The sequence below is a fragment of the Rana temporaria genome, chromosome 8 (assembly GCF_905171775.1).
Source record: "Rana temporaria chromosome 8, aRanTem1.1, whole genome shotgun sequence".
In the NCBI taxonomy this organism is placed as follows: domain Eukaryota; kingdom Metazoa; phylum Chordata; class Amphibia; order Anura; family Ranidae; genus Rana; species Rana temporaria.
The window spans coordinates 17,170,989-17,195,873 of NC_053496.1; the positions used below are offsets into that span (position 1 = coordinate 17,170,989).

The following is a 24,885-nucleotide window of genomic DNA, read 5'->3' on the forward strand; positions in this document are numbered from 1 at the left end:
TGCCCCGGCGTGTATTCCGGGTATCGCGGCTCCAGCGCTGTGAGTGGCTGGAGCCGTGATGTCGTCACTTCTCGCGCATGCGCGCGGGAGACTTCTTTCTGGCAAGGTCCACCGTCTGCCGGTCTTTAAGCTGAGAATCCCCAATGCGCATGCACCGCTGAAGTCAGCGGCTCATTGCAAGGGGAATATCTCTTAACCGTACAGGTTTAGGTGGCGCTTTTTCAGCCCTAGCAGTTTTTTCCCCCCCCGCTAGCAGCTGAAGAAGGGGTCAATACCGCCCGTGTAGCTCCGCTGCTGAAGCGCTTTGCATTCATTTCAATGGGCAGGGGCAGCGAATGATCGGTGTATACATCGCTCCGCCCCAAAGATGTTGCTTGCAGGACTTTTTCTAACATCCTGCAAGCGTACCACCCCAGTGTGAAAGCACTCGGGTTTTCACACTGGAGTGACAGGAGAGACACTTTACAGGCGATATTTTTAGCACTAAAACGTCTGTAAAGCGCCTCAGTGTGAAAGTGGCATTACAAATGTTCACTGAAAGCCCCTCTATTATAGTAAGGCATAACACACTGTATAAGTGTTTTCTAAAAACGAGTAAATACAGTTTTAGCGCAATCTTCAGGACGGTCGTGTGACTCGCGGCCGGTCTCCAGGGCTACTGCAAGAGGGGCCGAGCGGCCATGTGATCTCCCCAGCTGATGCCAGAGGGAGATCTCAGCCCCTTCTGCAGAAGCCATCCATCCGAGGTGTACAGCGGCCACGAGTCATGTGAACGGCCTAAAGATCGCCCTAAGAAGAAGTCAATCGGGAGAGATCCGGGAGCTTAATCCTGTGTTGAGAGGATTTTGGACCGAACATACCTCCATCTGTGGGAAGGTCTGTGGCAGAGACTTTACCAATTTCCGTGCGCCATTTCTGCTGCTAGGCTAGTGAGAGAGGCCTATCCGGGTGCGCAATACCCGCTCTGGCTAGAGTGGCGACGAAAGCTGCGTTGCTGGAAGCAGGAGTGTTTCCGAACAGAAGTTGTGCACCTGAACCTACTACCTGTTACCCTTCCACCTCTTCAACTACCGTATTTATCGCGGTATAACGCGCTCCCACGTATACCGCGCACCCCTAAAGTGGCCCCCAATCCTGTTTTTTTGTACTTACAGTTTTGGTTCGGGTGTCCTCTTCGGCGGGTCCGGCGTCCTTCTGCGGCGGGTCCGGTGTCCTCTTCGGCGGGTCCGGTGTCCTCTTTGGCGGGTCCGGCGTCCTTCTGCGGCGTCCTCGCGTCCTTCCCGCCAAGAGTTTGAATACTGCGCCGGCATATACCGAGCGCAGTACACTCGTGAATCTTCGGGCAGACTCGGCAACTGTCGCGCTGACGTCCTGTACGTACAGGACGTCAGTGCGAGAGGCGCCGAGACTGCCCGAAGATTCACGAGTGTACTGCGCTCGGTATATGCCGGCGCAGTATTCAAACTCGTGGCGGGAAAGCAGGTATCGGCGTATATCGCGCACCCACGATTTTGCCCTGATTTTCAGGGCAAAATAGTGCGCGGTATACGCCGATAAATACGGTACTTATTTTATTCTTTTACCAAGTTCAGCAAACAAATCAATAAAAAAAGAAGTCTAAAGTGTGGACATTGAACTTTTTCTCAGCTCTCATTTGATACCCTGGACGGCGAGGAAATAGAGGTAACGTGCCGCTCAAAACAATCCAGCAGCTCCTTCGGGGGTAGCGCTACACTTATTTTACTCACTGAACTGCAACTCAATTGATAACATTTCTATCATGTGTTTTTTCTGGATTCTTGGTTGATATTCTGTCTCGATCATTCAAAATACACCTATGATACAAATGATAGACCCTTCATTTCTTCGAAAGTGGGCAAACTTCCAAAATCTGCAGGGGGATCAAATAATTATTTTCCCAACTGTATGTACAGGGTCTTTAATAAAAAAAACTAGACATGTGCACAACAAAAATTTCCGTTTCGTCTCGTTCCGTAGATTCGTAATTTCGTAAGACGCAAGTTTTCCTATTTGGACCTGTTCGTATTTCGTAAGACGCAAGTTTTCCTATTTGGACCTGTTCGTATTTCGTAAGACGCAAGTTTTCCTATTTGGACCTGTTCGTATTTCGTAAGACGCAAGTTTTCCTATTTGGACCTGTTCGTATTTCGTAAGACGCAAGTTTTCCTATTTGGACCTGTTCGTATTTCGTAAGACGCAAGTTTTCCTATTTGGACCTGTTCGTATTTCGTAAGACGCAAGTTTTCCTATTTGGACCTGTTCGTATTTCGTAAGACGCAAGTTTTCCTATTTGGACCTGTTCGTATTTCGTAAGACGCAAGTTTTCCTATTTGGACCTGTTCGTATTTCGTAAGACGCAAGTTTTCCTATTTGGACCTGTTCGTATTTCGTAAGACGCAAGTTTTCCTATTTGGACCTGTTCGTATTTCGTAAGACGCAAGTTTTCCTATTTGGACCCGTTCGTATTTTCGTAACAGTTTTATTTTCGTTTATACTGAATGATTCGTAATTCTGTCTAATTTATTTTCGTTGATTCGAAATTCGTAATTTTGTTAGATAAAAATTTTAGTTTAATGTATTCGTAATTTTGTACTTTCGTAAATACCGTATTTATTGGGGTATAGCGCGCTCCCGCGTATAGCGCGCACCCCAAAAGTTGCCCCGAAATTCCTGTGAAAAAAAGATTTTTGTACTTACAGTTTGGTGTCTTGCACGGCGTCCATCGGCGGCCTCGTCGGGTCCGGCGTCCGTCTGCGGCTTCGGGTGTCCTCTTCGTCGGGTCCGGCGTCCTTCGGCGGCGTCCTCCTCACTCGTTTCCCGCGCCGAGTTTGAATACTGCGCCGGCATATACTGAGCGCAGTACACTCGCGTATAGTCGGCAATGCTCGCGCTGACGTCCTGGACGTACAGGACGTGAGCGCGAGTGTAGCCGAGACTGCCCGACTATACACAAGTGTACTGCGCTCGGTATATGTTGGCGCAGTATTCAAACTCGGCGCGGGAAAGCGGGTATCGGCATATATCGCGCACCCACGATTTTGCCCTGATTTTCAGGGCAAAATAGTGCGCGGTATACACCGATAAATACGGTACATTGCAACACGCGGCTGATCCATATTAAGATTTACTTTCTCTTAAGCCCCGTACACACGGTCTGACTTATTGCCAACAAACGTCAAAATGACGTTCGTATTTTCGCTTTTTCGTTATTTTGCTTATTCGTAATTCCGTAATTTTCGTATTTTGGTTCTTTCAGCTTTTCGGATGTTCGAATTGATACAAATGTACGAATACTAACAGATTTGTATGAAAATCCATTCATTACGAACGGGAACGCACAAAATACCAGGGTCAGTGGTGGTGGGGAATTTCAGGATTCCACTTTAATAGCTAGATTCAGAGAGAGTTACGGCGGCGTATCAGTAGATACGTCGTCGTAACTCTGAATCTACGCCGTCATAAATTTAAGCGTATTCTGGAAACCAGATATGCTTACATTAGGCTAAGATACGAGCGGCGTAAGTCTCCTACGCCGTCGTATCTTAGGGTGCATATTTACGCTGGCCGCTAGGTGGGGGTTCCGTTGATTTCGGCATAGAATATGCAAATGAGCTAGATACGCCGATTCAAAAACGTACGTGCGCCCGGGTGCATTTTTTTACGTCGTTTACGTAAAGTTAGTCGAACAAAAAGCTGGCCTAGCCAATGTTAAGTATGGACGTCGTTCCCGCGTCAAATTTTGAAAATTTTACGTCGTTTGCGTAAGTAAGTCCTCCGTGAATGGGGCTGGACGTAATTTACGTTCACGTCAAAACCAATACGTCCTTGCGGCGTACTTTGGAGCAATGCACACTGGGATATGTCCACGGACGGCGCATGCGCCGTTCGTTAAAAACGTCAATCACGTCGGGTCACGAATCATTTACATAAAACACGCCCCCCTGATCCTCATTTGAATTAGGCGCGCTTAGGCTGGCCCATTTACGCTTACATTAGGCTAAGATACGAGCGGCGTAAGTCTCCTACGCCGTCGTATCTTAGGGTGCATATTTACGCTGGCCGCTAGGTGGCGCTTCCGTTGATTTCGCATAGAATATGCAAATGCGCTAGATATGCCGATTCAAAAACGTGTGTGCGCCCGGCGCATTTTTTTACGTAGTTTACGTAAGGCTTTTTCCGGCGTAAAGTTAGTCGAACAAAAAGCTGGCCTAGCCAATGTTAAGTATGGACGTCGTTCCCGCGTCGAATTTTGAAAATGTTAAGTCGTTCGTGAATGGGGCTGGACGTAATTTACGTTCACGTTGAAACCAATACGTCCTTGCGGCGTACTTTGCGCAATGCACACTGGGATATGTACACGGACGGCGCATGCGCCGTTCGTTAAAAACGTCAATCACGTCAGGTCACGAATCATTTACATAAAACATGCCCCCCTGATCCTCATTTGAATTAGGCGCGCTTAGGCCGGCCCATTTACGCTACGCCGCCGTAACTTAGGAGGCAAGTGCTTTGTGAATACAGCACTTGCCTCTCTGACTTACGGCGGTGTAGCGTAAATACGATACGCTACGCCGGGTCAAAATTAAGCCGCCCTACCTGAATCCAGCTATAAGTTTACTATTTAGGTACAAAGCCTGATTTAACCACTTGAGCACCGGGCCATCGTCAATTGACGGCTTCACGGTGACTCTGAATATTCAACAGGACGTCTTTTGACGTCCTGTATTCCTCCGGCCACTGGGGGGCGCGCGCGCGCGGCGCATCCCCGAGATGCCGATGCGCGTGCCTGGCGGTCGCGATGTCCGCCAGGTACCCGCGATCGGTAATGACAGAGCAGTGACGTGGAGCTCTGTGTGTAAACACAGAACTCCACGTCCTGTCAGGGGAGAGAGGAGACCGATCTGTGTCCTTGTACATAGGGACACAGATCGGTCACCTCCCCCAGTCACCCCCCTTCCCCCACAGTTAGAACACAATTTAGGTATACATATTAACCCCTCCCTCACCCCCTAGTGTTAACCCCTTGAATGCCAGTCACATTTATACAGTAATTAGTGCATATTTATCGCATTAATCGCTGTATAAATGTGAATGGCGCCAAAAACGTGTCAAAAGTGTCCGATGTGTTCGCCGCAATGTCACGGTGACAGTAAAAAAATCGCAAATCGCCGCCAATACTAGTAAAAAAATGAATAAAAAAAAATGCCTATTTTGTAAACGCTATAACGTTTGCGCAAACCAATCAATATATGATCATTGCGATTTTTTTTACCAAAAATATGTAGAAGAATACGTATCGGCCTAAACTGAGGAAAAAAAAGTTTTTTTTAAAAAAAATTTGATATTTATTAAATAAAAAAGTAAAAAATAGTGTTTTTTTTTTAAATTGTCACTCTTCTTTTATTTATAGCGCAAAAAATAAAAAACGCAGAGGCGATCAAATACCACCAAAAGAAAGCTCTATTTGTGGGAACAAAATGATAAAAAAAATTGTTTGGGTACAGTGTAGCACGACCGCGCAATTGTCATTCAAAGTGCGACAGCGCTGAAAGCTGAAAATTGGCTTGGGCAGGAAGGTGCGTAAGTGCCCGGTATGGAAGTGGTTAAGTAGGATATTTGTCAAATTTAACACAAGTGCAATATTCCGCTGCTGTCATTAGCATTTTACAGAATGCGTTTATTTGTCAATTGGATTTGCCTTTTAATTAGGCAAATTAGAAAGGGATGATTTGGATTTCCACGTATAAGATCTCTAGAATATGTTTTTTTTTCTCCTTTAAAATAAATAGAGATGTAAAGAACCTTCCTGTGCATTCTGGGAGCCTCAGCGCAAACACGATTGACTGTCTGCCTGAAATGAGCCGTGTGTTCGGAAGGAATGGGAGAAGTCTGCTGAATACATCACAGAGGTGGAATGCCAGACTACAGACTCTTCAACATGTACATACATTCTTTCCACGGGGCTCCAGGATGAAAAGATTCCATGTTTTCAGGGAAAAAAGCTCATATCTGACTTCAAATCAATTTTAAATATTTGCTCACATTCCAGACACCAAGATTATACCTTTTTAGCTTCTTTAACCACTTAAGCCCCGGACCAATATGCTGCTAAATGCCCAAAGGCGTTTTTACAATTCGGCACTGCGTCGCTTTAACAGACAATTGCGCGGTCGTGCGACGTGGCTCCCAAACAAAATTAGCGTCCTTTTCTTCCCATAAATAGAGCTTTCTTTTGATGGTATTTGATCACCTCTGCGGTTTTTATTTTTTGCGCTATAAACAAAAATAGAGCGACAATTTTAAAAAAAATTCAATATTTTTTACTTTTTGCTATAATAAATATCCCCCAAAAATATATAAAAAAATACTTTTTTTTCCTCAGTTTAGGCCGTTACGTATTCTTCTACCTATTTTTGGTAAAAAAAAATCGCAATAAGCGTTTATCGATTGGTTTGCGCAAAATTTATAACGTTTACAATATAGGGGATAGTTTTATTATTTTTGTTTTTTACTACTAATGGCGGCGATCAGCGATTTTTTTCGTGACTGCGACATTATGGCGGACACTTCGGACAATTTTGACACATTTTTGGGACCATTGTCATTTTCACAGCAAAAAATGCATTTAAATTGCATTGTTTATTGTGAAAATGATAGTTGCAGTTTGGGAGTTAACCACAGGGGGCGCTGTAGGAGTTAGGGTTCACCTAGTGTGTGTTTACAACTGTAGGGGGGTGTGGCTGTAGGTCTGACGTCATCGATCGAGTCTCCCTCATAAAAGGGATCACTCGATCGATGCAGCCGCCACAGTGAAGCACGGGGAAGCCGTGTTTACATACGGCTCTCCCCGTTCTTCAGCTCCGGGGAGCAATCGCGAGGAGGCGGCTAGAAACGAATAGCCGCGCCCTCGTCCCGGATCGCTCCCCGCGGGTTACCGACCGCCGCATGTACCGGGGCGGTCCCGATCGGACCCCCGACCCGCGGAAAGGCGGGGACGTACATATACGCCCATATGCCTGCACGTGCCATTCTGTGGACGTCTATATACATGCGGCGGGCGTTAACCGGTTAACCACTTGTCCACCGGGCCTATTTTGGCACTTCTCTCCTTCATGTAAAAATCACAATTTTTTTGCTAGAAAATTACGCAGAACCCCCAAACATTATATTTTTTTTTTTTTAGCAGACACCCTAGGGAATAAAATGGCGGTCATTTCAACTTTTTTTCTCGCACGGTATTTGCGCAGTCATTTTTCAAACGCCTTTTTTTGGGAAAAAGTACGGTTTCATGAATTAAAAAATAACAAAACAGTAAAGTTAGCCCAATTTGTTTCTATAATATGAAAGATGATGTCACGCCGAGTAAATAGATACCTAACATGTCACGCTTTAAAATTACGCACACTCATGGAATGGCGCCAAACTCCATAGGCGACGCTTTAAAATGTTTACAGGTTAACAGTTTAGAGTTACAGAGGAGGTCTAGTGCTGGAATTGTTGGGGTAGTATAGAGTAGTATAGTGGAAGGTTGGTGTAGTGGGGTGGTATAGGACAGGTTAAGGTGGTATAGGGCATGTTGGGGTGATATAGGGTAGTTTGGGGTGGTATAGGGCAAGTTAGGGTTTGCAAAGGGCAGGTTGGGGTGGTATAGGGCAAGTTAGGGTGGTACAGGGCAGGTTGGGGTGGTATAGTGCTAGTTAAGGTGGCATAGGGCAAGTTGGGATGGCATGGGAAAGGTTGGGGTGGTACAGGACAAGTTAGGGTGGCATTGGGCAGGTTGGGGTGGTATAGGGCAAGTTATGGTGGCATAGGGCAGATTGGGGTGGTACAGGGCAAGTTAGGGTGGCACAGGGCAAGTTGGGGTGGCATGAGAAAGTTTGGGGTGGTACAGGGCAGGCTGGGGTGGTACAGGGCAGGCTGTGGTGGCACAGGGCAGGCTGGGTGGTACAGGGCAGGCTGGGGTGGTACAGGGCTGTTTGGGGGGTACAGGGCAGGCTGGGGTGGTATAGGGCTGTTTGGGGGGATACAGGGAAAGTTAAGGTGGCACAGGGCAAGTTGGGATGGCATGGGAAAGTTTGGGGTGGTACAGGGCAGGCTGGGGTGGTACAGGGCAGGCTGTGGTGGCACAGGGCAGGCTGGGTGGTACAGGGCAGGCTGGGGTGGTACAGGGCAGGCTGGGTGGTACAGGGCTGTTTGGGGGGGTCCAGGGCAGGCTGGGTGGTATAGGGCTGTTTGGGGTGGTACAGGGCAGGCTGGGGTGGTACAGGGCAGGCTGGGATTGCACATGGGCAGGCTGGGCATGTCAGCTAAAAAAAAAAAACGGGATGGTGTCACCCCTCTAGCGGGTGTCATCCGGTGCGGAACGCACCCCCCGCACCCCCCTAGCAACGCCTATGAATGCTCAGGTCCCCCATTCAGAATACCAAACTGATCCAGATCAGCACAGGGTAGTCAGGCTATACTTTCTATTCACTGTCACCATCGAAAGCCCCGTCTATCAGTCCCACTCACCATGGAAAAGTATGAGTGATTAATCTCTTCCATAGACTTGAATGAAATAAGGAGATTACGAGGCTGTTGAGTGATTTTCCCCATTTTAGGTTTATCCCCACAAAATTAAATCTTCCAGAGAATAATCTCTCAACAAGTGACTCTCAGGATAGTATGAACTAGTAAATGATTTCTTTAGGCCATTTTTAGGAGATGATGTTGAGACACTGAAAATTACATGCCACTAGGAAAAACTAGGCAGCCACCTAGGGCACCGGGCCACTGGTTTCCCTACTCTCCGTCTTCTGCCGGTCTCCACGCTATGTAGGTTTTTTCGGTGCGGTGGTGACTGTATGCAGGGGATGTCTCTGCCTGCAGCATGTAAATAACTCTGGGCTAGATTCAGATAGAATGGTCTATCTATCCGCCCGGCGTAACGTATCTACGCTGCCGTAATTCAGGGCGCAAGTTCTGTATTCAGAAACAACTTGCGCCCTAAGGTACGGCGGCGTAACGTATCTGTGTCGGCGTAAGCCCGCCTAATTCAAATGTGGATGATGTGGGCGTGTTTTATGTATATTAACTGTGACCCCGCGTATTTGAAGTTTTTTACGAACGGCGCATGCGCCATGAACGTAAATTACGTCCAGCCCTATTCGCGAACGACTTACGCAAACAACGTAAATTTTTTACTATTTACGTCCACAGAATGGCACGTACAGGCAGAAGAAAGTATATATACGTCCTTGCCTTCTAGCGGGTGGGGGGTCCGATCGGGACCCCCTCCGCTGCGTGCGGCAGGCGGATTCCCTCGGGGAGCAATCCGGGACGACGGCGCGGCTATTCGTTTATAGCCGTTCCATCGCGATCGCTCCCCGGAGCTGAAGAACGGGGAGAGCCGTATGTAAACACGGCTTCCCCGTGCTTCACTGTGGCGGCGCATCGATCGAGTGATCCTTTTTATGAGGGAGACTCGATCGATGACGTCAGTCCTACAGCCACACCCCCCTACAGTTGTAAACACACACTAGGTGAACCCTAACTCCTACAGCGCCCCCTGTGGTTAACTCCCAAACTGCAACTGTCATTTTCACAATAAAGAATGCAATTTAAATGCATTTTTTGCTGTGAAAATGACAATGGTCCCAAAAATGTGTCAAAATTGTCCGAAGTGTCCGCCATAATGTCGCAGTCACGAAAAAAATCGCTGATCGCCGCCAATAGTAGTAAAAAAAAAAAAATTGATAAAAATGCAATAAAACTATCCCCAATTTTGTAAACGCTATAAATTTTGCGCAAACCAATCGATAAACGCTTATTGTGATTTTTTTTACCAAAAATAGGTAGAAGAATACGTAACGGCCTAAACTGAGGAAAAAAAATGTTTATATATGTTTTTGGGGGATATTTATTATAGCAAAAAGTAAAAAATATTGCATTTTTTTTCAAAATTGTCGCTCTAATTTTGTTTATAGCGCAAAAAATAAAAAAATGCAGAGGTGATCAAATACCACCAAAATAAAGCTCTATTTGTGGGGAAAAAAGCACGCCAATTTTGTTTGGGAGCCACGTCGCACGACCGCGCAATTGTCTGTTAAAGCGACGCAGTGCCGAATCGCAAAACCTGGCCTGGGCATTTAGCTGCCTAAAGGTCCGGGGCTTAAGTGGTTAACTGATACAGACATACACATGCTTATGTCTGCATTTGCAGAGATGAATATGGGCATCTTGTACAGACTACACTTCGGTTATATCTCCCCCTAGCCAATGATTGACTTGGATGAGCCACTCACTAGGCAGTGGCAGCTGCAGAATTCCGTTTATTCTGGTTCAGGTCATTCCGAGCCACCACCAGTGACTAGTGAAAGACTCATTGGAGTCATTCAGAATCACAGGGGAAATGTAAATATCAATAATGTGTAGGCAGCGTTGCAGGCGCAGAATGACCTCAGCCTTAAGTCATTCATTGCTGAAGGCTGAGGTCATTCTGCGGCGGCAGGGGCGCCGCCGCCTACACATTGTTTATGTATACATCTTCCCCTGGCCCTGAATTTACTAGGCAGCGAAGCAATAGCCCATGTCAATGTATACAATATGCATGTAAATGTTTGCACCAACTTTAAATGTACCCCTGTGCATGCGAATCATCTGTTACATACCGTATTGCAGGACCATACAAATGTGTCATGTTATTTTATGAAAAAAAATGACATTTTTAAAAACGTCATTTAAAATCATCGTGTGTGGGCTTCACATCACTTCTGAAAAACGAAAAAAAAACATACTGCATTTTTTAACCACTTGCCGCCCGCCAATGACATATTGACGGCGGCAAAGTGGTTGTAGAATCCTGACTGGACGTCATATGATGTCCTCAGGATTCAGAGCCGCTGCGCGCCCCCGGGGGCGCGCATCGCGGCGATCCTTGTTGCAGGATGTCAGTCTGACACCCCGCAACACCGATCTCGGTAAAGAGTCTCTCACTGAGACTCTTTACCACTTGATCAGCCGTGTCCAATCACGGCTGATCACGATGTAAACAGGAAGAGCCGTTGATGGCTCTTCCTCACTCGCGTCTGACAGACACGAGTAGAGGAGAGCCGATCGGCGGCTCTCCTGACAGGGGGGGTTCTCGCTCATTGTTTATCAGTGCAGCCCCCCCTCGGATCGCCACACTGGACCACCAGGGAAGCCCACCCTGGACCACCAGGGAAGGGAAAACGAAAAAAAAAGCATTAAAAAAAAAAAGATGCCAATCAGTGCCCACAAATGGGCACTGACTGGCAACATAGGTAAATCAGTGCCGCCCCACAGTGTCCATCAGTGCCACCCCACAGTGTCCATCAGTGCCACCCCACAGTGTCCATCAGTGCCACCCCACAGTGTCCATCAGTGCCACCCCACAGTGCCCATCCATGCCCAGTGCCCACCTATTAGTGCCCATCTGTGCCACCCATAAGTATCCATCAGTGCCACCCATAAGTGCCACCCATGAGTGCCCATCTGTGCCGCCTATGAGTGCCCAGTGCCGCCCATGAGTGCCCATCAGTGCCGCCCATGTGTGCCCATCAGTGCCGACTATGTGTGCCCATCAGTGCCGCATACCAGCGCCGCTAATCAGTGCTACCTTATCTGTGCCCGTCAGTACTACCTCATTGATGTCCATCAGTGCCATCCCATCAGTGCCGCCATATCAGTGCCCGTAATTGAAAGAGAAAACGTACTTATTTACAAAAAAATTAACATAAAAAAATAAAAACGTAATTTTTTTCAAAACTTTCAGTCCTTTTTTAGTTGTTGCGCAAAAAAAAAATTTGCAGAGGTGATCAAATACCACCAAAAGAAAGCTCTATTTGTGGGGAAAAAAGAACGCTAATTTTGTTTGGGTACAGTGTAGCATGACCGCGCAATTGCCATTCAAAGTGCGACATGGCTGAAAGCTGAAAATTGGCCTGGGCGGGAAGGTGCGTAAGTGCCCCGTATGGAAGTGGTTAATGTCGTTTTTTGGGTTGTAAAAAATGGTCGTGTGTGGGCTAAAACGACGTAAAAAACCCGAGCATGCTCAGAAGCAAGTTATGAGACGGAGCGCTTGTTCTGGTAAAACTACCGTTCATAATGGAGTAAGCACATTCATCACGCTGTAACAGACAGAAAAGCGCGAATCGTCTTTTACTAACACGGAATCAGCTAAAGCAGGCCAAAGGCGAATAGAACTTCCCCTTTAGAGTGCCGTCAAACGTCACCGCGCTTTGTTCAACATTTTTTTTAAATGATGGTGTGTGGGCAACGTCGTTTTTTATGATGAAGTTGGAAAAACTTCGTTTTTTTTTCATGATGAAAAACGACCGTGTGTGCGCGGCATTCCTGGATGACTTGGTGCAAGTTGATGTAGTAGATAGTTTGGGTAAATACATAAGGGATGTCAGGGACCAGGTACTGTGATATCCCGAGCACAGGGTTAATACTGTTTATTGGTGGTGGTTGTTAAGTTTACAGGATAATCATTTTAAAATAATATCCTCATTTTTAATTTGTTCAGATTTCTTAAAGAACGGGATACGTAGTTAGTGTGTTTGAAAAAAGTCCATCTAGTTCAACCAATAAAAAGGAAAATAAATAAATAAATAGAATCCTATATACCCAACCCTATATCCACAGTTGATCCAGAGGAAGGCAAAAAAAACCAGCAGAGCATGAGATCCAATTTGCTACAGCAGGGGAAAAAATTCCTTCCTGATCCCCCGAGAGGCAATCGGATTTACCCTGGATCAACTCTACCTATAAATGTCACTACCCAGTTACAGTATTACGTACAGAACCCTTTTTTGAAGCAATCTACTGGGCTGGCCAGAACCACCTCTGGAGGGAGTCTATTCCAGATTTTCACAGCTGCTGTGAAGAAACCTTTCTGTATTTGAAGATGAAATCTCTTTTCCTCTAGATGTAAAGAGTGCCCCCTTGTCCTCTGTGATGACCGTAAAGTGAATAACTCAACACCAAGTTCACTATATGGACCCCCTTATATATTTGTACATGTTGATCATATCCCCCCCCCCTTATTCTCCTCTTCTCCAGAGAGAATAAATTCAGTTTCTCTAATCTTTCCTCATAGCTGAGCTCCTCCATGAACTGGGGCCCAAAACCGAACTGCATATTCCAGATGATGTCTTACTAATTTTTTGTACAGGGGGGGGGGGATTATATCTCTCTCTCTGGTGTCCATACCTCTCTTAACTCCCTTAGCGGTAAACCCGAGCGTGACTCGGGGTGGATTTTTTATGCTAAGAACGGTATCCCCGAGTCACGCTCGGGGTGGATGTGCAGAGTGTGCAGCGGCGCGGCTTACCTTACGCAGCATCCACAGGCAAGTTACTCACCTTGTCCCTGGATCCTGCGATGCCTCCCCGCTGTGTGAGCGAGCGGTGTCCTCCTCGCTCGATTCACAGTCTCTCCGTTCCCTGCGACGTTACGACGCACAGGGGCGGAAAACGGCGCCAAATTCAAAAAAGTAAACAAACACAATACATACAGTATACTGTAATCTTATAGATTACAGTACTGTATGTAAAAAATACACACCCCCCTTGTCCCTAGTGGTCTGTCCAGTGCCCTACATGTTATTTTATATAATAAAAACTGTTCTTTCTGCCTGAAAACTGTAGATTGTCCAAAAGTGTCCCTTTATGTCAAAAATGGTTTTAGAGCAGCTAGAAAACAGCGATAATAAATTATAATCACTTGCAGAATTGTGCGATAGCGATTTGTGGGGAAATACGTCATAAAAAAATAAAAGTAATGACAGCGACAATTCTGCAACTGAGCAAATTTCAGTGATTTTGAGTTGATTACATTATTGAATAATTTTTATTATAATTATATTATTATTTGTTATAATTATTTATAATTATTTATTATATTATAATTTATAATTTTGTTTTAAAAAAAAAAATCATACCCGGGATGCCTACAAGACTCTTGTTTGGTCAGATTTAAGTGAGTTATTCCTAAGAATTACAGACCTACAGTATAAAACGCCAAATTTCCTTGATCATTCAACCCCACAGAACTTCCGCCCGATCTCAGTCATAGACAATGACCTAAAAATTTTTGGTAAAATATTAGCAGATAGATTGGCCTCAGTCATCTCACCCCTTATTCACCCAGATCAATCAGGTTTTATCCCAGACAGGCAAATTACAGATAATATAAGATTAGCAACAAACATTATTCAAGATTCCAACCTTCATGCAAGATCCACACTTCTACTTAGTTTAGATATTCATAAAGCTTTCAATAGCGTCAGTTGGTCCTACCTAAACACACTACTCCCCAGATACGGTATAGGTGATGAATTTCTCCACGGATTCAAAGCACTATATCACGACCCACACACCCGGATCAGGCTCCCCGGCCACAACTCAGAATTTTTCCCACTAAGTAAGGGCACAAGACAGGGCTGCCCCTTATCCCCTCTTCTATTTGCCCTCGCTATTGAGCCCCTTGCTTGTGCCATCCGCAGCAATACCGACATCAAAGGGTACACCAAAGGCTCGAAAGAATTTAAGTTAAGCCTCTATGCTGATGACGTTCTCTTATTCCTCACTGATCCGCTAATTTCGCTACCAATCCTAATCAAGACATTAGATACATTTCATGACCTCTCAGGACTAAGTATAAATCTATCTAAATGTTCTGCCCTCCCAATCAATTGCTCCCCTGATCTGACCGTCTTATTAAAAGAGAAATTTTCCTTCCAATGGAGTTTAGACTCCTTCCGATATTTGGGCATCCATATCACCCCATCCTACAGGACTCTATACCACAAAAACTACCCTAGATTACTCCAAAGCATCAGAGATTTACTTAAATCATGGTCAGCGTTCCATATTTCTTTTATGGGCAGGATTGTTGCTACCAAGATGGTTATACTACCAAAACTATTATTCTTTTTTAGAGCACTCCCTATCCTGGTACCTAAAAGCACCCTAGACTCTGTACAGAGAGATATAAATAAGTTCATATGGCAAAATAAAAAACCCAGATTTGGTTACGCTCTGATGTTTAGACCTCAGTCAAAGGGTGGGTTGAGTATCCCCAACTTATGGCTATACTATCTCTCAGCCAGATATACACAACTCGCACAATGGTATGCCCCTTCCAATCATATCCCGTGGCTAGAATTTGAGGAACAATCTGTCCTACCGTTCCACCTCCAAGGCCTTCTATGGTCCAAATCTATTAAAACTCAAAGAATGGGCCACCTTAACAGAGTGGTACATCAGGACCTACTATTGTGGCACAGACATAAACATAAATTTAACATCTCTTCAGAGATCTCCCCCCTAGCTTCCTTCCTGGGGGACCCCCTATTTACCCCCCCTGACATACACACTAACCAATATGCTGTTTGGCAACTCCTCAATCTGTCTAACCTAAAAGCATTCACCAAAAACAATACCTTTCGCACATTCTTAGATTTACAAGCAGAATATAAACTTAAAGATACCGAACTCTCAGACTACAATAATATCAAACTATTCTATCAAAAAAACTTTTCTCTTATCCTCCAAACCCCCTTCACAACATTTGAAAAGATTTGTCTTACTTCTCCTCGAGATAGGGGCTTGATATCCAGAATTTATAGAGACCTAAATGAACACAACCTACCAGACAAAACACGCCAAATGTTGCAATGGGAATCAGATCTTGATGAATCCTTCTCTACTGATCAATGGGATAGCATGACAAACAACCTAAGAAAATGCACCAAAACATCCTCTATTAGGGAATCTGCTATAAAACTTCAATATAGATGGTACCTCACCCCTGACAGAATTAATACATTCTATCCTGATACCTCTCCCTTATGTTTTAGAGGTTGCTCAGTACAGGGTTCCCTCATACACACCTTCTGGGATTGTACACACCTCAAAAATACATGGCAACAGGTCAGTATCAAAATAGAACAAATAATAGGTAAAAGAATAGATCTGACACCTAAAATGTGTCTCCTTTTTTATCCTATCCCTGACATTCCTATAGCCCACACCAGGCTAATACACACCTTGCTCACTTCAATACACTGGGCTATAGCTCTCAACTGGCGTTCCTCTACTATACCATGGTCCCAAATTATGGATCGTATGTTGTCCATCAAACTAGCAGAACGCATCCACCACACCTTATATGATACTATGGACATCTACGATCAGAAATGGAAACCGTGGGACCTATCTCTGCTGATTCATTAAAGTAAGATGTGAGCCTGTTATTCCCCCCCCTTCCTCCTTTTTTTTTTTTTTTACCTCCTTCTATCGGCCATAAAATTATTTCATAAGATTCTTACTTCACGGTATACTGCTTCCGGGTGACCTTTTATACATACAATGTCCTACTTTTCCACCTCCCGAATAACTGCTATGCTTATGTTTCATAGTTACTTACTGCTGATGAGTATATGTGTGTATATGTATAGGTATATATATTTACATTTTTATTTATGTACTTCTTGCCAATGTACGTTAAATCTGTATTGAGACTTATTTTTCAATAAACCGTTTGTAAACAGAAAAATAATTGTACCGCTTTTGGTACGTAATTCCAGACAGAATCATACCGCCAGGGAGGTTAATACAAGAAAGGACTTTGCTCGGTTTGGAAACCGCAGCTTGGCGTTGCATGTTATTATTGAGCTTATGATCAACTAAAACCCCCAGATCCTTCTCCACTACAGATCCCCCCCAGTTGTACTCCCCCTAGTATTTATGACGCATATTCTTAGCCCCCCAAGTGCATAACTTTACATTTATCAGCATTAAACCTCTTCTGCCACATAGATGCCCAATTAGACAGAGCATTGAGATTGGGGTACAGTGATCTGAGGTGTGAAGCTGCATGAATTGGGGCTGATCTGAGACATGAGAATGCAGGATGTTAATTTCTCACTACTACTCAAGTAGTTTACAGCATTTACTTTATTTTAAAAAAGAGTGAAGTTGACATTTTATAGTTATAAATCGGCACGTTCAATTTCTTTGAAAACATTTTTTCAGCACACTATGCTCAAAAGGTTGCTTACCCCTGGTCAAGCACCAGCCCTGATTAGAAACAATGGCTTTGATACATTAGGAAGAAAAATAAAGAAAAGACTGTTGACAGATGTAAAAGGCAATCCCAAGTATCTCCAGCAGCTTTCAATGTCCTCTACTCTGCCCGAATGCCAGGGGAATCCTGATCAGGCAAAGCTCCAACACTTACTAGCAGTTTTAAAGCCTGCCGACTCATTTCTGCCTTTCATCACGAGTGCAGAAGGACACCTTCAATATATCCCCAGTCATGCATTTTGCTAAATATATCCTACTCGTGCTCCCATTCTATTCTTAGTCCAGCATGGACCTATACAGTGGGTGACCGCGATATTGTGTCAATCTCGCTCCCTTTCTCGGCGAGATTAACCACCTACGAGCCCCATCGCGGGAGCCAGCGCCGAGCTGGCCGCGATGGAGACAAAGCCGTCATAGAAGCGACGGGAGATCCGACTTGGATTCCCGCCAATTCTAGGTGCGGCATTTGGTATGCATTCCTGAGAGGGAGAATCCACGCCAATTTTTAAATAAAAAACCGACATGTGTCCCCCCCAGGAGCATACCAGGCCCTTAGGTCTGGTATGGGTTGTAAGGAGACCCCCCCTACGCCGCAAAACCGACGTAGGGGGTCCCCCTACAATCCATACGAGACCCGTATCCAAAGCACGCTACCCGGCCGGCCAGGAAAGGAGTGGGGACGAGCGAGCGCCCCCCCCTCCTGAGCTGTACCAGGCTGCATGCCCTCAACATGGGGGGGTTGGGTGCTCTGGGGCAGGGGGGCACACTGCGCCCCCCACCCCAGAGCACCCTGTCCCCATGTTGATAAGGGCAGGTCCTCTTCCTGACAACCCTGGCCATTGGTTGTCGGGGTCTGCGGGCGGGGGTCTTATCGGATACTCATTCACTTAGGGTGGGGGGCCGGTATCTGGGGGCCCCCTTATTAAAGGGGGCTCCCAGATTCCGATAAGCCTCCCGCCCGCAGACCCCGACAACCAACGGCCAGGGTTGTCGGGAAGGGGCCCTGTCCTCATCAACATGGGGACAGGGTGCTCAAACACATTCTCGGTGACAGGTACTGTAGCTTAGGACACCAAGTGACAATGTATCCTTTTTATGTCTCTATTTGTGACTTGGTATCGATACTGAATACGGGACCATGACAATTTTCTTGTACTCCTGTTCTTTTATACTCTGATTTGCAATGGATGTAGGATGCCATGCATGTTGTCGTCACTCTCTTGTAATTTTCTTAAAACAAAAAGGAAAGTGCATACATAAGGATACCATCAGAAAAGCTCAGTATTCCGGAGGTGCAAGAGACTGAAAGCTTCTACAGGCATGTGTAGGTATCTCAGGGTGCCAAATCTGGAAACTGTACCTTAAAAATCAAATCAGATAAGGCAAGTTTCTTAACCTTTTTTTAACCAAGGCACCCTTTCAAATTATGGACAATCTCAAAGCACCCTCCAAAATTATAAACAGTCTTGAGGCACCCTTTAACCACTACCCGACGGCCGTACGACTATATACGGCCGCAGGGTGGTTCTACTTCTCTGGGGCGCTGTGTTTTTACGTCCGCCCCTTTCCTCGTTCCCCGCGCGCGCTCCCGAGCGCGCAGCGGGGAACTTCTGTGCTGGCCGTGTCCCTTGGACACAGCCAATCACAGATCGGCTTGAACGGCCAATTGGAGTGGCCGTTCGGTAGGCGATCTGTGCGACCAATGAGAGATGATCTCATATGTAAACATATGAGATCATTTCTCATTGCCGGCTCTCACACTGACAGCGTGCTGTCAGGGAGAGAGGAGACCGATCTGTGTCTCTTGTACATAGGGACACAGATCGGTCACCCCCCGAGTCACCCCCCTTCCCCCACACAGTTAGAACACTATATAGGGTACACATTTAACCCCTTCCTCACCCCCTAGTGTTAACCCCTTCACTGTCAGTCACATTTATACAGTAATTAGTGCATATTTATAGCACTGATTGCAGTATAAATGTGAATGGTGCCAAAAATGTGTCAAAAGTGTCCGATGTGTCCGCCATAATGTCGCAGTCGCAATAAAAATCACAGATCGCCGCCATAACTAGTAAAAAAATAAATAATAAAAAATAATAATTCTGTCCCTTATTTTGTAGGCGCTATAACTTTTGCGCAAACCAGTCGCTTATTGCGATTTTTTTTTTTTTTACTAAAAATATGTAGAATACGTATCGTCCTAGACTGAGGAAATTTTTTTTTTTTTTTTTTTTTAAATTGAGCTATTTATTATAGCAACAAGTAAAAAATATATTATTTTTTTCAAAATTATCGCTCTATTTTTGTTTATAGCACAAAAAATAAAAACTGCAGAGGTGATCAAATACCACCAAAAGAAAGCTCCATTTGTGGGAAAACAAGGACACCAATTTTGTTTGGGAGCCACGTCGCACGACCGCGCAATTGTCAGTTAAATCGACACAGTGCCGAAAAGTCCTCTGGGCAGGAAGGGGGTTTAAGTGCCCAGTAAGGAAGTGGTTAAAATTATGGACCGTCTTGAGGCACCCTCCAAAATTATAGACAGTCTCTTGAGGCACACTTTCAAATTGTGGACAATCTCAAGGCACCCTCCAAAATTTATTTATGAACAGTCTTGAGGCACCCACCAAAACTATAGACAGTATTGAGGCACACTTTAAAATAATGGACAGTCTTGAGGCTCCCTCCTAAAATTATAAACAGTCTTGAGGCACCCACCAAAACTATAAACAGTCTTGAGGCACCCACCAAAATTATAAACAGTCTTAAGACACCCACCAAAATCATAAACAGTCTTGAGGCACCCACCAAAATCATAAACAGTCTTGAGGCACCCACCAAAATCATAAACAGTCTTGAGGCACCCACCAAAATCATAAACAGTCTTGAGGCACCCACCAAAATTATAAACAGTCTTGAGGCACCCACCAAAATTATAAACAGTCTTAAAGGCACCCACCAAAATTATAAACAGTCTTGAGGCACCCACCAAAATTATAAACAGTCTTGAGGCACCCACCAAAATCATAAACAGTCTTGAGGCACCCACCAAAATTATAAACAGTCTTGAGGCACCCACCAAAATTATAAACAGTCTTGAGGCACCCACCAAAATTATAAACAGTCTTGAGGCACCCACCAAAATTATAAACAGTCTTGAGGCACCCCTTTCTAAAATGTAAAAACTATTCTAATAATTTTAGATCACACAAATACATCCAAAGATGTAGGACACCCAACATTAGAGGTGATTTATTTCTTCAAAGCAAATACACTTTTGCAAACTGGTACTGTACTCCCTCAGCTAATGAGACCCCTAAGCTGATGGAGAGAGGCAGGGAGGGTCAAACAAAAATGATATGCAGGCAACTTTCTGGCAATAAATGTCCTACGTCGGCTAATCCGATTGTGTGTACACAAGTCCAAAGTACAAACACGCATGCTCAGAACCAATGCTAAAGATCAGAAAACAATAGCAGAAGTTGCCCAAAGGGTGGCGGTAAAGAGCAGAAAAACCATGTAGTACGTCTATTACGCCACTACGTTTGTGTTTGTTGGCTGAAAAAGTCCTGCCGTGTGTATGCATACCAAGTTCACGGGAAAGTTCATTGGAAGTCTGATCGTGTGTATGAGGCTTAAGAAAGGCTTTATTCACCCGCTGACCTTTTGGCAATTTTTAGGTATTTGCCAAGGAGCCCCTGAAGAAACCTCAAGGCACCCTGGGTGAAAAAGTCACCCATTCCAACTTTTCACTATAGGTGACTATAGGTCCTACCAATACCTACCAGGTGGATCAGTCACCTACATGGGTCAGCCACTAATCATGCCCCCCCCCCTCCACATGGATATACATGAATGCTCAGTGAGGGCTTTACAATGGGCATGTAAACAAAGACCACAAATGCTTGACACAAATCCCATTACATACACTAATTTTGGGTGGAACACGTGTAGACAACACGCAAGAAGAGTTCAACTAGGCATCAAGAGGCAGGAGACCCATCTAAAGAAAATTAGGCTGCATTCACACCTGAGTGTTGGTCGTTCGGTCCTTTTTTCAGGCGTTTTCTTTCCGGCGTTTTGTCGCGCGCGTATTCATGTTTATTTGCGCGTTTGCATACAGCGTCGTCCGACGTTTTTGTACTTCAACGTTTTTTATTTTAGCCAATAGGAAAAATTATCAACTTTTCATCACTTGTTGCTATGTTGGTAGATTTTTTAAATCTTCTGCCTGGGTGAAAAGTTCTATTGATTAAAGCGACGAAACGCCCGTAGCAAACGCTCGTTGTCGCTCGTTGTCGCGCAAGTCGCTTGAATCGAGCGTTTCCATTACTTTGTATGGGAAATGGAAACGCTCAAATACGCCCAAACCGCCCGATACGCCCGACAAAAAAGGGTCCAGAACTTTATGGATACTGCCAAAAAAATCTTCCTTTTTTTTTGTGGCCTAAGAGCCCATTCACACCTAGGCAGACAAATTTGTGGCGTTTTGTCGCCGCAAATCGCGGTACAAATAGCGGCGTTTTGTACCGCGATTTGCAGCGACAAAACGCCGGTATTGTCCGCCTAGATGTGCCCCAAGATTACACCCTCTATGGAGATGGTTCCCATCTCCTAGCCCAACGCCGAAAGCCGCCTGAAAAAAAGGTCCGGGACCTTCTTTCAGGTGGCAGGCGTCAGGCGTCCGGCGTTCGGCGTGGAGATGTGAACCATCTCCATAGAGGGAAATGTGTTTTCATCCCTCTGGCGGCAGCGGCGTCACACTACAGGCGACAAAACGCCTAGGTGTGAATGGGGGCTAAGGCTGCATTCGCACCTGAGCGTTTTGTTGCCTGAAGCGCGACGCTCAAATACGCTAGAGGGGAAAAAATACATTATACCCTATGGAGATGGTTCACATCTGCACGCCGATACGCCTGACGCCGAACGCCTGAAGCTCAAACAAGTTCCGGACCCTTTTTTGTCTCGTGTATCGGGCGGTTTGGGCATATTTGAGCGTTTCCATTTCCCATAGAAAGTAATGGAAACGCTCGATTCAAGCGACTTGCGCAACAACGAGCGTTTGCTACGGGCGTTTCGTCGCTTTAATCAATAGAACTTTTCACCCAGGCAGAAGATTTAACCTCTTGACCACTGGGCACTTTAACCCCCTTCCTAACCAGACCAATTTTCAGCTTTCGGTGCTCTCACAATTTGAATGACAATTACTCAGTCATACAACATTGTGCCCATCTGAAATTTTTGTCCTTTTTTCCCCACAAATAGAGCTTTCTTTTGGTGGTATTTGATCGCCTCTGGGTTTTTTATTTTTTGCGCTAAAAAAGAAAAAACACTGACAATTCTGTAAAAAAAAATCTTGTTTCTGTCATATTATCGGGTATTGCGGAGTATTGGGGGTATTGCCGAGTATTGGCGGTATTGCAGAGTATGGGGGGGTTATTTCAGAGTATGGGGGGGTTATTGCAGAGTATGGGGGGGCTATTGCAGAGTATGGGGGGGTTATTGCAGAGTATGGGGGCGTTATTGCAGCGTACGGGGGGGTTATTGCAGCGTATGGGGGGGTTATTGCAGAGTATGGGGGGGTTATTGCAGAGTATGGGGGGTATGGGGGTATTGCAGAGTATGGGGGTGTTATTGCAGAGTATTGCACAGGGAGGGATGGATGGCTGGATCTGTGACTGCATTTGTCACAGATCCAGCCCACAGCAGCTGCTGCTGCCTCCGCTCTCCCCCCTCTCCTCTCACACTGTACCGATCGGTACAGAGAGGAGAGGGAGGAACCGGCGTCATGACATGACCCCGGTTTGTTTACAAGTGATCGCTCCGTCATTTGACAGAGCGATCACGTGGTAAACCGCCGCTATCAGCGGCGATTTACCACGATCTGTGATGCGCCGGGTCTTCTAGACCCGGTGCTCACAGATGATTCCGGGGGGCACGCGAGTGAAGGATTCTGGGAGGACGTCCCAGGGACGTCCTCCCAGAATAACTCCACCGCGCTGTAGACATCTTTTGTCTATGGCGCGGTGGGGAAGAGGTTAAAAAATCTACCAACAAGTGATGAAAAGATGATCATTTTTCCTATTGGCTAAAATAAAAAACGTTGAAGCACAAAAACATCGGACGACGCTGTATGCAAACGCGCAAATAAGCATGAATACACGCGACAAAACACCCAAAAAAAACGCCCGAAAAAACGACCGACGCTTAGGTGTGAATGCAGCCATAAACTTTTTGAACTTGTTGAGCGTCTCCATAAATATTAATATTATAAGATGAGACTCTGTTTGGCATTTCTCCAATACGGCTGCTCTGGTCAGCTGTGAAAGTACCGTATTTAGGGCAAAATCGTGGGTGCACGGTATATGCCGATACCCGCTTTCCCGCACCGAGTTTTGAATACTGCGCCGACATATACCGAGCGCAGTACACTCGGGTATAGTCGGGCAGTCTCGGCTCCTTCCGCGCTCACGTCCTGGAGGTACAGGACGTCAGCGCGGGTAGCCGAGCATTCCCGACAATACACAAGTGTACTGCGCTCTGTATATGTCGGCGCAGTATTCAAACTCGGCGCGGGAAACGAGCGGGGAGGACGCGAGGACGCCGCAGAAGGACGCCGGACCCGCCGAAGAGGACACCGGACCCGCCGCAGAAGGACACCCGAAGCCGCAGAAGGACACCCAAAGCCGCAGAAGGACGCCGGAGCCGCCGAAGAGGACACCACGAAGCCGCAGACGAACGCCGGACCCGACGAGGCCGCCGATGGACGCCGCGCAAGACACCAAAACTGTAAGTACAAAAAAAACTTTTTTTCCACAGGATTCGGGTCAACTTTAGGGGAGCGCGTTATACCGCGATAAATACGGTATATATAATCTTCTAAACAGACCCCATAAGATTTATAGGGCACCAAAGACTTGTAGTAATCCTATTACAATCATCGACTGTCTCAGTGTATTTGGTAGCGGCAGACCGCGCAGAGGTGAGCTCAGGAGAGGGGATATACCTCTGCATGGATTGGCATGGATCAAGCGCCGGGTGGTGGAAAAAATCTGCGCTCATCCTGCAATAAGATAAACGCAGGATATAGAGAGCCTATTGAGTGCATGTGAACTCAGGAATGGGATGCAGAAATAAATAAACATTGCCAACAAGGTCTAGAGGAAAGAGTTCCGTGTCACCGGGGTAACAAGAGCAAGTCTGTGAGCAAATTGTATGTTTGCATAGGAAACCGTTACGAAGGGGAAAAAAAAACTCAGGAGCAACGTGCACAAATAACGGCAAGGTTCGCCGAGACCTGCGACTTCTTGCAAGTACATGCCATTGTTTTACATATTCTACAAAAGAAAAAACAGAAATCTAGAAATCTGTTTAAAAAAGGTAAAATAGTGATAAATAGCAGAAGCAAAAAAAAAAAAGTTAACCACTAAAGCCAAAGACCATATTGCTGGTCAAAGACCAGAGCACTTTTTGCGATTCGGCACTGCGTCGATTTAAATGACAATTGCGCGGTCGTGCGACGTGGCTCCCAAACAAAATTGGCGTCCTTTTTTCCCCCACAAATAGAGCTTTCTTTTGGTGGTATTTGATCACCTCTGCGGTTTTTAGTTTTTGTGCTATAAACAAAATAGGGCGACATATTTGAAAAAAATGAATATTTTTTACTTTTTGCTATAATAAATATCCCCCAAAAACATATAAAAAAACATTTTTTTTCCTCAGTTTAGGCCGATACGTATTCTTCTACCTATTTTTGGTAAAAAAAAAT

The 24,885-nt window shown here is 45.5% G+C and overlaps 1 protein-coding gene across 2 annotated transcripts in view; it reads right to left on the reverse strand.

The window, feature by feature from the left end:
• Nucleotides 1-24,885, reverse strand: part of CHST15 (carbohydrate sulfotransferase 15) — a 104,417-nt gene that overhangs the window by 65,310 nt on the left and 14,222 nt on the right. Inside the window, exon 1 of one of the 2 annotated variants that reach the window (XM_040361347.1) lies at nucleotides 17,090-17,224. The exons of the other annotated variant lie outside the window; for it this stretch is intronic. The gene's annotated coding sequence lies outside the window, so the exon portion shown is untranslated. Of the gene's footprint in view, nucleotides 1-17,089; nucleotides 17,225-24,885 lie in introns of those variants that run through there. 2 annotated transcript variants of the gene reach the window in all.